We start from the raw sequence: 12,209 nt of genomic DNA on the forward strand, positions 1-12,209 counted from the left end.
GAATATGCATCCCCTCGTCAGATCGCAGCCGCTAAGCAGCTTGAGGCCGGGCCAGTTCCGGCATGGGAGACTGGCTGGGAATCACTGGTCCTGTTGACATTTTGTACGTTTTATTTCCAAGCTTGCCCTTCCGAGTGTATCCTTCTTGAAAAGAACGTCAGAGATGACACGCTTCCGTCAACGGCCATTCTAAGCTGAATATGCATTCCCTTGTCAGATCGCAGCCGCTAAGCAGCTTGAGGCAGGGCCAGTACCGGCATGGGAGACTTGCTGGGAATCCCTGGTCCTGTTGACGTTTTGTACGTTTTATTTCCAAGCTTGCCCTTCCGAGTTTATCCTTCTTGAAAAGAACGTCAGAGATGGCACGCTTACGTCAACGGCCATTCTAAACTGAATATGCATGCCCTCGTCACATCGCAGCCGCTAAGCAGCTTGAGGCAGGGCCAGTACCGGCATGGGAGACTGGCTGGGAATCCCTGGTCCTAATGACATTTTGTACGTTTTTTTGCCAAGCTTGCCCTTCCGAGTTTATCCTTCTTGAAAAAAACGTCAGAGATGGCACGCTTCCGTCAACGGCCATTCTAAGCTGAATATGCATGCCCTCGTCATATCGCAGCCGCTAAGCAGCTTGAGGCCGGGACAGTACCGGCATGGGAGACTGGCTGGGAATCCCTGATCCTGTTGACATTTTGTACGTTTTTTTTTTCAAGCTTGCCCTTCCGAGTTTATCCTTCTTGAAAAGAACGTCAGAGATGACACGCTTCCGTCAACGGCCATTCTAAGCTGAATATGCATGCCCTCGTCAGATCGCAGCCGCTAAGCAGTTTGAGGCCGGGCCAGTACCGGCATGGGAGACTGGGTGGGAATCCCTGGTACTGTTGACATTTTGTACGTTTTTTTCCAAGCTTGCCCTTCCGAGTTTATCCTTCTTGAAAAGAACGTCAGAGATGGCACGCTTCTGTCAACAGCCATTCTAAGCTGAATATGCATGCCCTTGTCACATCGCAGCCGCTACGCAGCTTGAGGCCGGGCCAGTACCGGCATGGGAGACTGGCTGGGAATCCCTGGTCCTGTTGACATTTTGTACGTTTTTTTTCCAAGCTTGCCCTTCCGAGTTTATCCTTCTTGAAAAAAACGTCAGAGATGGCACGCTTCCGTCAACGGCCATTCTAAGCTGAATATGCCTGCCCTCGTCAGATTGCAGCCGCTAAGCAGCTTGAGGCCGGGCCAGTACCGGCATGGGAGACTGGCTGGGAATCCCTGGTCCTGTTGACATTTTGTACGTTTTTTTTCCAAGCTTGCCCTTCCGAGTTTATCCTTCTTGAAAAGAACGTCAGAGATGGCGCGCTTCTGTCAACGGCCATTCTAAGCTGAATATGCATTCCCTCGTCAGATCGCAGCCGCTAAGCAGCTTGAGGCCGGGACAGTACTGGCATGGGAGACTGGCTGGGAATCCCTGGTCCTGTTGACATTTTGTACGTTTTTTTTCCAAGCTTGCCCTTCCGAGTTTATCCTTCTTGAAAAGAACGTCAGAGATGGCACGCTTCCGTCAACGGCCATTCTAAGCTGAATATGCATTCCCTCGTCAGATCGCAGCCGCTAAGCAGCTTGAGGCCGGGCCAGTACCGGCATGGGAGACTGGCTGGGAATCCCTGATCCTGTTGACATTTTGTACGTTTTATTTCCAAGCTTGCCCTTCCGAGTTTATCCTTCTTGAAAAGAACGTCAGAGATGACACGCTTCCGTCAACGGCCATTCTAAGCTGAATATGCATGCCCTCGTCAGATCGCAGCCGCTAAGCAGCTTGAGGCAGGGCTAGTACCGGCATGCGAGACTGGCTGGGAATCCCTGGTCCTGTTGACATTTTGTACGTTTTATTTCCAAGCTTGCCCTTCCGAGTTTATCCTTCTTGAAAAGAACGTCAGAGATGACACGCTTCCGTCAACGGCCATTCTAAGCTGAATATGCATGCCCTCGTCAGATCGCAGCCGCTAAGCAGCTTGAGGCAGGGCTAGTACCCGCATGCGAGACTGGCTGGGAATCCCTGGTCCTGTTGACATTTTGTACGTTTTTTTTCCAAGCTTGCCCTTCCGAGTTTATCCTTCTTGAAAAAAACGTCAGAGATGGCACGCTTCCGTCAATGGCCATTCTAAGCTGAATATGCCTGCCCTCGTCAGATTGCAGCCGCTAAGCAGCTTGAGGCCGGGCCAGCACCGGCATGGGAGACTGGCTGGGAATCCCTGGTCCTGTTGACATTTTGTACGTTTTTTTTCCAAGCTTGCCCTTCCGAGTTTATCCTTCTTGAAAAAAACGTCAGAGATGGCACGCTTCCGTCAATGGCCATTCTAAGCTGAATATGCCTGCCCTCGTCAGATTGCAGCCGCTAAGCAGCTTGAGGCCGGGCCAGTACCGGCATGGGAGACTGGCTGGGAATCCCTGGTCCTGTTGACATTTTGTAAGTTTTTTTTCCAAGCTTGCCCTTCCGAGTTTATCCTTCTTGAAAAGAACGTCAGAGATGGCACGCTTCTGTCAACGGCCATTCTAAGCTGAATATGCATGCCCTCGTCAGATCGCAGCCACTAAGCAGCTTGAGGCTGGGCCAGTACCGGCATGGGAGACTGGCTGGGAATCCCTGGTCCTGTTGACATTTTGTACGTTTTTTTTCCAAGCTTGCCCTTCCGAGTTTATCCTTCTTGAAAAGAACGTCAGAGATGGCACACTTCTGTCAACGGCCATTCTAAGCTGAATATGCATGCCCTCGTCAGATCGCAGCCGCTAAGCAGCTTGAGGCCGGGCCAGTACCAGCAAGTGAGACTGGCTGGGAATCCCTGATCCTGTTGACATTTTGTACGTTTTATTTCCAAGCTTGCCCTTCCGAGTTTATCCTTCTTGAAAAGAACGTCAGAGATGACTCGCTTCCGTCAACGGCCATTCTAAGCTGAATATGCATGCCCTCGTCAGATCGCAGCCGCTAAGCAGCTTGAGGCAGGGCCAGTACCGGCATGCGAGACTGGCTGGGAATCCCTGGTCCTGTTGACATTTTGTACGTTTTTTTTCCAAGCTTGCCCTTCCGAGTTTATCCTTCTTGAAAAGAACGTCAGAGATGGCACGCTTCCGTCAACGGCCATTCTAAGCTGAATATGCATGCCCTTGTCAGATCGCAGCCTCTAAGCAGCTTGAGGCCGGGCCAGTACCGGCATGGGAGACTGGCTGGGAATCCCTGGTCCTGTTGACATTTTGTACGTTTTTTTTTCCAAGCTTGCCCTTCCGAGTTTATCCTTCTTGAAAAAAACGTCAGAGATGGCACGCTTCCGTCAACGGCCATTCTAAGCTGAATATGCCTGCCCTCATCAGATCGCACCCGCTAAGCAGCTTGAGGCCGGGCCAGTACCGGCATGGGAGACTGGCTGGGAATCCCGGGTCCTGTTGACGTTTTGTACGTTTTTTTTCCAAGCTTGCCCTTCCGAGTTTATCCTTCTTGAAAAGAACGTCAGAGATGGCACGCTTCCGTCAACGGCCATTCTAAGCTGAATATGCATTCCCTCGTCAGATCGCAGCCGCTAAGCAGCTTGAGGCTGGGCCAGTACCTGCATGGGAGACTGGCTGGGAATCCCTGGTTCTGTTGACATTTTGTACGTTTTTTTTCCAAGCTTGCCCTTCCGAGTTTATCCTTCTTGAAAAGAACGTCAGAGATGGCACGCTTCCGTCAACGGCCATTCTAATCTGAATATGCATGCCCTCGTCAGATCGCAGCAGCTTGAGGCCGGGCCAGTACCGGCATGGGAGACTGGCTGGGAATCCCTGGTCCTGTTGACGTTTTGTACGTTTTTTTTCCAAGCTTGCCCTTCCGAGTTTATCCTTCTCGAAAAAAACATCAGAGATGGCACTCTTCTGTCAATGGCCATTCTCAACTGAATATGCATGCACTCATCAGATCGCAGCCGCTAAGCAGCTTGAGGCCGGGCCAGTACCAGCATGGGAGACTGGCTGGGAATCCCTGATCCTGTTGACATTTTGTACGTTTTTTTTCCAAGCTTGCCCTTCCGAGTTTATCCTTCTTGAAAAGAACGTCAGAGATGGCACGCTTCTGTCAACGGCCATTCTAAGCTGAATATGCATGCCCTCGTCAGATCGCAGCCGCTAAGCAGCTTGAGGCCGGGCCAGTACCGGCATGGGAGACTGGCTGGGAATCCCTGGTCCTGTTGACATTTTGTACGTTTTTTTTCCAAGCTTGCCCTTCCGAGTTTATCCTTCTTGAAAAGAACGTCAGAGATGGCACGCTTCCGTCAACGGCCATTCTAAGCTGAATATGCATGCCCTCGTCGGATCGCAGCCGCTAAGCAGCTTGAGGCCGGGCCAGTACCGGCATGGGATACTGGCTGGGAATCCCTGATCCTGTTGACATTTTGTACGTTTTATTTCCAAGCTTGCCCTTCCGAGTTTATCCATCTTGAAAAGAACGTCAGAGATGACACGCTTCCGTCAATGGCCATTCTAAGCTGAATATGCATGCCCTCGTCAGATTGCAGCCGCTAAGCAGCTTGAGGCAGGGCCAGTACCGGCAAGCGATACTGGCTGGGAATCCCTGGTCCTGTTGACATTTTGTACGTTTTTTTTCCAAGCTTGCCCTTCCGAGTTTATCCTTCTTGAAAAGAACGTCAGAGATGGCACGCTTCCGTCAACGGCCATTCTAAGCTGAATATGCATGGCCTTGTCAGATCGCAGCCCCTAAGCAGCTTGAGGCAGGGCCAGTACCGGCAAGCGATACTGGCTGGGAATCCCTGGTCCTGTTGACATCTTGTACGTTTTTTTTCCAAGCTTGCCCTTCCAAGTTTATCCTTCTTGAAAAGAACGTCAGAGATGGTACTCTTCTGTCAACGGCCATTCTAAGCTGAATATGCATGCCCTTGTCAGATCGCAGCCGCTAAGCAGCTTGAGGCCGGGCCAGTACCGGCATGGGAGACTGGCTGGGAATCCCTGGTCCTGTTGACATTTTGTACGTTTTTTTTCCAAGCTTGCCCTTCCGAGTTTATCCTTCTTGAAAAAAATGTCAGAGATGGCACGCTTCCATCAACGGCCATTCTAAGCTGAATATGCCTTCCCTCGTCAGATTGCAGCCGCTAAGCAGCTTGAGGAAGGGCCAGTACCGGCATGGGAGACTGGCTGGGAATCCCTGGTCCTGTTGACATTTTGTACGTTTTTTTTCCAAGCTTGCCCTTCCGAGTTTATCCTTCTTGAAAAGAACGTCAGAGATGGCACGCTTCCGTCAACGGCCATTCTAAGCTGAATATGCATGCCCTCGTCAGATCGCAGCCGCTAAGCAGCTTGAGGCCGGGCCAGTACCGGCATGGGAGACTGGCTGGGAATCCCTGATCCTGTTGACATTTTGTACGTTTTATTTCCAAGCTTGCCCTTCCGAGTTTATCCATCTTGAAAAGAACGTCAGAGATGACACGCTTCCGTCAACGGCCATTCTAAGCTGAATATGCATGCCCTCGTCAGATCGCAGCCGCTAAGCAGCTTGAGGCAGGGCCAGTACCGGCATGCGAGGCTGGCTGGGAATCCCTGGTCCTGTTGACATTTTGTACGTTTTTTTTCCAAGCTTGCCCTTCCGAGTTTATCCTTCTTGAAAAGAACGTCAGAGATGGCACGCTTCCGTCAACGGCCATTCTAAGCTGAATATGCATGCCCTTGTCAGATCGCAGCCGCTAAGCAGCTTGAGGCCGGGCCAGTACCGGCATGGGAGACTGGCTGGGAATCCCTGGTCCTGTTGACATTTTGTACGTTTTTTTTCCAAGCTTGCCCTTCCGAGTTTATCCTTCTTGAAAAAAACGTCAGAGATGGCACGCTTCCGTCAACGGCCATTCTAAGCTGAATATGCCTGCCCTCGTCAGATCGCAGCCGCTAAGCAGCTTGAGGCCGGGCCAGTACTGGCTGGGAAACCCTGGTCCTGTTGACATTTTGTACGTTTTTTTTCCAAGCTTGCCCTTCCGAGTTTATCCTTCTTGAAAAGAAAGTCAGAGATGGCACGCTTCCGTCAACGGCCATTCTAAGCTGAATATGCATTCCCTCGTCAGATCGCAGCCGCTAAGCAGCTTGAGGCTGGGCCAGTACCTGCATGGGAGACTGGCTGGGAATCCCTGGTCCTGTTGACATTTTGTACGTTTTTTTTCCAAGCTTGCCCTTCCGAGTTTATCCTTCTTGAAAAGAACGTCAGAGATGGCACGCTTCCGTCAACGGCCATTCTAAGCTGAATATGCATTCCCTTGTCAGATCGCAGCCGCTAAGCAGCTTGAGGCAGGGCCACTACGGGCATGGGAGACTTGCTGGGAATCCTTGGTCCTGTTGACATTTTGTACGTTTTATTTCCAAGCTTGCCCTTCCGAGTTTATCCTTCTTGAAAAGAACGTCAGACATGGCACGCTTCCATCAACGGCCATTCTAAGCTGAATATGCATGCCCTCGTCAGATCGCAGCCGCTAAGCAGCTTGAGGCCGGGCCAGTACCGGCATGGGAGACTGGCTGGGAATCACTGGTCCTGTTGACATTTTGTACGTTTTATTTCCAAGCTTGCCCTTCCGAGTGTATCCTTCTTGAAAAGAACGTCAGAGATGACACGCTTCCGTCAACGGCCATTCTAAGCTGAATATGCATGCCCTTGTCAGATCGCAGCCGCTAAGCAGCTTGAGGCAGGGCCAGTACCGGCATGGGAGACTTGCTGGGAATCACTGGTCCTGTTGACATTTTGTACGTTTTATTTCCAAGCTTGCCCTTCCGAGTGTATCCTTCTTGAAAAGAACGTCAGAGATGACACGCTTCCGTCAACGGCCATTCTAAGCTGAATATGCATGCCCTTGTCAGATCGCAGCCGCTAAGCAGCTTGAGGCAGGGCCAGTACCGGCATGGGAGACTGGCTGGGAATCACTGGTCCTGTTGACATTTTGTACGTTTTATTTCCAAGCTTGCCCTTCCGAGTGTATCCTTCTTGAAAAGAACGTCAGAGATGACACGCTTCCGTCAACGGCCATTCTAAGCTGAATATGCATGCCCTTGTCAGATCGCAGCCGCTAAGCAGCTTGAGGCAGGGCCAGTACCGGCATGGGAGACTTGCTGGGAATCCCTGGTCCTGTTGACATTTTGTACGTTTTATTTCCAAGCTTGCCCTTCCGAGTTTATCCTTCTTGAAAAGAACGTCAGAGATGGCACGATTACGTCAACGGCCATTCTAAGCTGAATATGCATTCCCTCGTCAGATCGCAGCCTCTAAGCAGCCTGAGGCCGGGCCAGCACCGGCATGGGAGACTGCCTGGGAATCCCTGGTCCTGTTGACATTCTGTATGTTTTTTTTCCAAGCTTGCCCTTCCGAGTTTATCCTTCTTGAAAAAAACGTCAGAGATGGCACGCTTCCATCATCGGCCATTCTAAGCTGAATATGCATGCCCTCGTCACATCGCAGCCGCTAAGCAGCTTGAGGCCGGGCCAGTACCGGCATGGGAGACTGGCTGGGAATCCCTGGTCCTGTTGACTTTTTGTACGTTTTTTTTCCAAGCTTGCCCTTCCGAGTTTATCCTTCTTGAAAAGAACGTCAGAGATGGCACGCTTCCGTCAACGGCCATTCTAAGCTGTATATGCATGCCCTCGTCACATCGCAGCCGCTAAGCAGCTTGAGGCCGGTCCAGTACCGGCATGGGAGACTGGCTGGGAATCCCTGATCCTGTTGACATATTGTACATTTTATTTCCAAGCTTGCCCTTCCGAGTGTATCCTTCTTGAAAAGAACGTCAGAGATGACAGGCTACCGTCAACGGCCATTCTAAGCTGAATATGCATGCCCTCGTCAGATCGCAGCCGCTAAGCAGCTTGAGGCAGGGCCAGTACCGGCATGGGAGACTTGCTGGGAATCCCTCGTCCTGTTGACATTTTGTACGTTTTATTTCCAAGCTTGCCCTTCCGAGTTTATCCTTCTTGAAAAGAACGTCAGAGATGGCACGTTTCCGTCAACGGCCATTCTAAGCTGAATATGCATTCCCTCGTCAGATCGCAGCCTCTAAGCAGCTTGAGGCCGGGCCAGTACCGGCATGGGAGACTGGCTGGGAATCCCAGGTCCTGTTGACATTCTGTATGTTTTTTTTCCAAGCTTGCCCTTCCGAGATTATCCTTCTTGAAAAAAATGTCAGAGATGGCACGCTTCCATCATCGGCCATTCTAAGCTGAATATGCTTTCCCTCGTCAGATCGCAGCCGCTAAGCAGCTTGAGGCCGGGCCAGTACCGGCATGGGAGACTGGCTGGGAATCCCTGGTCCTGTTGACATTTTGTACGTTTTTTTTCCAAGCTTGCCCTTCCGAGTTTAACCTTCTTGAAAAGAACGTCAGAGATAGCACGCTTCCGTCAACGGCCATTCTAAGCTGAATATGCATGCCCTCGTCAGATCGCAGCCGCTAAGCAGCTTGAGGCCGGGCTATTACTGGCATGGGAGACTGGCTGAGAATCCCTGGTCCTGTTGACATTTTGTACGTTTTTTTTCCAAGCTTGCCCTTCCGAGTTTATCCTTCTTGAAAAGAACGTCAGAGATGGCATGCTTCTGTCAACGGCCATTCTAAGCTGAATATGCATGCCCTCGTCAGATCGCAGCCGCTAAGCAGCTTGAGGCCGGGCCAGTACCGGCATGGGAGACTGGCTGGGAATCCCTGGTCCTGTTGACATTTTGTACGTTTTTTTTCCAAGCTTGCCCTTCCGAGTTTATCCTTCTTGAAAAGAACGTCAGAGATGGCACGCTTCATTCAACGGCCATTCTAAGCTGAATATGCATGCCCTCGTCAGATCGCAGCCGCTAAGCTGCTTGAGGCCAGGCCAGTACTGGCATGGGAGACTGGCTGGGAATCCCTGATCCTGTTGACATTTTGTATGTTTTATTTCCAAGCTTGCCCTTCCGAGTTTATCCTTCTTGAAAAGAACGTCAGAGATGACACGCTTCCGTCAACGGCCATTCTAAGCTGAATATGCGTGCCCTCGTCAGATGGCAGCCGCTAAGCAGCTTGAGGCAGGGCCAGTACCGGCATGCGAGACTGGCTGGGAATCCCTGGTCCTGTTGACATTTTGTACGTTTTTTTTCCAAGCTTGCCCTTCCGAGTTTATCCTTCTTGAAAAGAACGTCAGAGATGGCACGCTTCCGTCAACGGCCATTCTAAGCAGAATATGCATGCCCTTGTCAGATCGCAGCCGCTAAGCAGCTTGAGGACGGGCCAGTACCGGCATGGGAGACTGGCTGGGAATCCCTGTTCCTGTTGACATTTTGTACGTTTTTTTTCCAAGCTTGCCCTTCCGAGTTTATCCTTCTTGAAAAGAACGTCAGAGAAAGCACACTTCTGTCAACGGCCATTCTAAGCTGAATATGCATGCCTTCGTCAGATCGCAGCCGCTAAGCAGTTTGAGGCTGGGCCAGTACCGGCATGGGAGACTGGCTGGGAATCCCTGGTCCTGTTGACATTTTGTACGTTTTTTTTCCAAGCTTGCCCTTCCGAGTTTATCCTTCTTGAAAAGAACGTCGGAGATGGCACGCTTCCGTCAACGGCCATTCTAAGCTGGATATGCATGACCTCGTCAGATCGCAGCCGCTAAGCAGCTTGAGGTCGGGCCAGTACCGGCATGGGAGACTGGCTGGGAATCCCTGATCCTGTTGACATTTTGTACGTTTTATTTCCAAGCTTGCCCTTCTGAGTTTATCCTTCTTGAAAAGAACGTCAGAGATGACACGCTTCCGTCAACGGCCATTCTAAGCTGAATATGCATGCCCTCGTCAGATCGCAGCCGCTAAGCAGCTTGAGGCAGGGCCAGTACCGGCATGCGAGACTGGCTGGGAATCCCTGGTCGTGTTGACATTTTCTACGTTTTGTTTCCAAGCTTGCCCTTCCGAGTTTATCCTTCTTGAAAAGAACGTCAGAGATGGCACGCTTCCGTCAACGGCCATTCTAAGCTGAATATGCATGCCCTCGTCAGATCGCAGCCGCTAAGCAGCTTGAGGCAGGGCCAGTACCGGCGTGCGAGACTGGCTGGGAATCCCTGATCCTGTTGACATTTTGTACGTTTTTTTTCCAAGCTTGCCCTTCCGAGTTTATCCTTCTTGAAAAGAACGTCAGAGATGGCACGCTTCTGTCAACGGCCATTCTAACCTGAATATGCATGCCCTCGTCAGATCGCAGCCGCTAAGCAGCTTGAGGCCGGGCCAGTACCGGCATGGGAGACTGGCTGGGAATCCCTTGTCCTGTTGACATTTTGTACGTTTTTTTTCCAAGCTTGCCCTTCCGAGTTTATCCTTCTTGAAAAGAACGTCAGAGATGGCACGCTTCCGTCAACGGCCATTCTAAGCTGAATATGCATCCCCTCGTCAGATCGCAGCCGCTAAGCAGCTTGAGGCTGGGCCAGTACCTGCATGGGAGACTGGCTGGGAATCCCTGGTCCTGTTGACATTTTGTACATTTTTTTTTCCAAGCTTGCCCTTCCGAGTTTATCCTTCTTGAAAAAAACGTCAGAGATGGCACCCTTCCGTCAACGGCCATTCTAAGCTGAATATGCATGCCCTCGTCAGATCGCAGCAGCTTGAGGCCGGGCCAGTACCGGCATGGGAGACTGGCTGGGAATCCCTGGTCCTGTTGACATTTTGTACGTTTTTTTTCCAAGCTTGCCCTTCCGAGTTTATCCTTCTTGAAAAGAACGTCAGAGATGGCATGCTTCTGTCAACGGCCATTCTAAGCTGAATATGCATGCGCTCGTCAGATCACAGCCGCTAAGCAGCTTGAGGCAGGGCCAGTACCGGCATGGGAGACTGGCTGGGAATCCCTGGTCCTGTTGACGTTCTGTATGTTTTTTTTCCAAGCTTGCCCTTCCGAGTTTATCCTTCTTGAAAAAAACGTCAGAGATGGCACACTTCCATCATCGGCCATTCTAAGCTGAATATGCATGCCCTCGTCACATCGCAGCCGCTAAGCAGCTTGCGACCGGGCCAGTACCGGCATGGGAGACTGGCTGGGAATCCCTGGTCCTGTTGACTTTTTGTACGTTTTTTTTCCAAGCTTGCCCTTCCGAGTTTATCCTTCTTGAAAAAAACGTCAGAGATGGCACGCTTCCGTCAACGGCCATTCTAAGCTGAATGTGCCTGCCCTCGTCAGATTGCAGCCGCTAAGCAGCTTGAGGCCGGGCCAGTACCGGCATGGGAGACTGGCTGGGAATCCCTGGTCCTGTTGACATTTTGTACGTTTTATTTCCAAGCTTGCCATTCCGAGTTTATCCTTCTTGAAAAGAACGTCAGAGATGGCACGCTTCCATCAACGGCCATTCTAAGCTGAATATGCATTCCCTCGTCAGATCGCAGCCTCTAAGCAGCTTGAGGCCGGGCCAGTACCGGCATGGGAGACTGGCTGGGGAGACTGGCTGGGAATCCCTGGTCCTGTTGACATTCTGTATGTTTTGTTTCCAAGCTTGCCCTTCCGAGTTTATCCTTCTTGAAAAAAACGTCAGAGATGGCACGCTTCCATCGTCGGCCATTCTAAGCTGAATATGCATGCCCTCGTCACATCGCAGCCGCTAAGCAGCTTGAGGCCGGGCCAGTACCGGCATGGGAGACTGGCTGGGAATCCCTGGTCCTGTTGACATTTTGTACGTTTTTTTTTCCAAGCTTGCCCTTCCGAGTTTATCCTTCTTGAAAAGAACGTCAGAGATGGCACACTTCCGTCAACGGCCATTCTAAACTGAATATGCATGCCCTCGTCACATCGCAGCTGCTAAGCACCTTGAGGCCGGGCCAGTACCAGCATGGGAGACTGGCTGGGAATCCCTGGTCCTAATGACATTTTGTACGTTTTTTTGCCAAGCTTGCCCTTCCGAGTTTATCCTTCTTGAAAAAAACGTCAGAGATGGCACGCTTCCGTCAACGGCCATTCTAAGCTGAATATGCATGCCCTCGTCAGATCGCAGCCGCTAAGCAGCTTGAGGCCGGGCCAGTACCGGCATGGGAGACTGGCTGGGAATCCCTGGTCCTGTTGACATTTTGTACGTTTTATTTCCAAGCTTGCCCTTCCGAGTTTATCCTTCTTGAAAAGAACGTCAGAGATGGCACGCTTCCGTCAACGGCCATTCTAAGCTGAATATGCATTCCCTCGTCAGATCGCAGCCTCTAAGCAGCTTGAGGGCGGTCCAGTACCGGCATGGGAGA

General features: G+C 51.2%; 7 pseudogenes; all 7 read left to right on the forward strand.

Moving 5' to 3' along the window:
- Positions 1–765: 765 nt before the first annotated feature.
- LOC141055351 (5S ribosomal RNA) lies at positions 766–884 on the forward strand (annotated as a pseudogene).
- Positions 885–1,156: 272 nt separating this feature from the next.
- LOC141059240 (5S ribosomal RNA) lies at positions 1,157–1,275 on the forward strand (annotated as a pseudogene).
- A 1,057-nt stretch (positions 1,276–2,332) lies between these two features.
- On the forward strand, positions 2,333–2,451 carry LOC141056700 (5S ribosomal RNA; annotated as a pseudogene).
- Positions 2,452–4,089: 1,638 nt separating this feature from the next.
- Positions 4,090–4,208, forward strand: LOC141055142 (5S ribosomal RNA; annotated as a pseudogene).
- A 4,376-nt stretch (positions 4,209–8,584) lies between these two features.
- Positions 8,585–8,703, forward strand: LOC141055144 (5S ribosomal RNA; annotated as a pseudogene).
- A 2,422-nt stretch (positions 8,704–11,125) lies between these two features.
- Positions 11,126–11,244, forward strand: LOC141058973 (5S ribosomal RNA; annotated as a pseudogene).
- Positions 11,245–11,923: 679 nt separating this feature from the next.
- Positions 11,924–12,042, forward strand: LOC141055153 (5S ribosomal RNA; annotated as a pseudogene).
- Positions 12,043–12,209: the final 167 nt, after the last annotated feature.

Source organism: Dendrobates tinctorius, unplaced genomic scaffold (genome assembly GCF_039654945.1).
Source record: "Dendrobates tinctorius isolate UK_male_01 unplaced genomic scaffold, ASM3965494v1 ptg000011l, whole genome shotgun sequence".
In the NCBI taxonomy this organism is placed as follows: Eukaryota; Metazoa; Chordata; class Amphibia; order Anura; family Dendrobatidae; genus Dendrobates; species Dendrobates tinctorius.